Genomic DNA, 426 nt, shown 5'->3' with positions numbered 1-426 from the left:
CGCACGCGCGTGTCTTTTTTAACCTGTATTTGTAAATTGACGGCAAAATGTAAAATATAAGTGTGGAAGTGAACTCTGCTCACAGACCAAGTGTTTGTGGATTAAAGATGGCCGCTGTAAACGGTGTGTGCTGCTGTGTAGTCGTGGGGGGGGCGTTAACAGGGAACCGACCAATCAGTGAGCAACTCTCAGTCCTTTAGGTCAGGTGACTGCTTCTCTCTGGTTGACATGAGGTCGTTATTAATAAGTTCTACTTCATGACGTGTTGATCGATAATCTTATTGATTCATAAAGGAGAACATCATAAATCAATATCACAACATACTGACGGGTCCTCTGTCTCTGTCTCTCGCTGTCTCTGTCTCTCTGTGTCTCTGTCTCTGTCTCTGTCTCTCGCTGTCTCTGTCTCTCTGTGTCTCTGTCTCT

The sequence above is a fragment of the Anarrhichthys ocellatus genome, unplaced genomic scaffold, assembly GCF_004355925.1.
Source record: "Anarrhichthys ocellatus isolate YVR2014 unplaced genomic scaffold, GSC_Weel_1.0 scaffold3904, whole genome shotgun sequence".
In the NCBI taxonomy this organism is placed as follows: domain Eukaryota; kingdom Metazoa; phylum Chordata; class Actinopteri; order Perciformes; family Anarhichadidae; genus Anarrhichthys; species Anarrhichthys ocellatus.
This window is presented reverse-complemented; position numbering follows the sequence as displayed.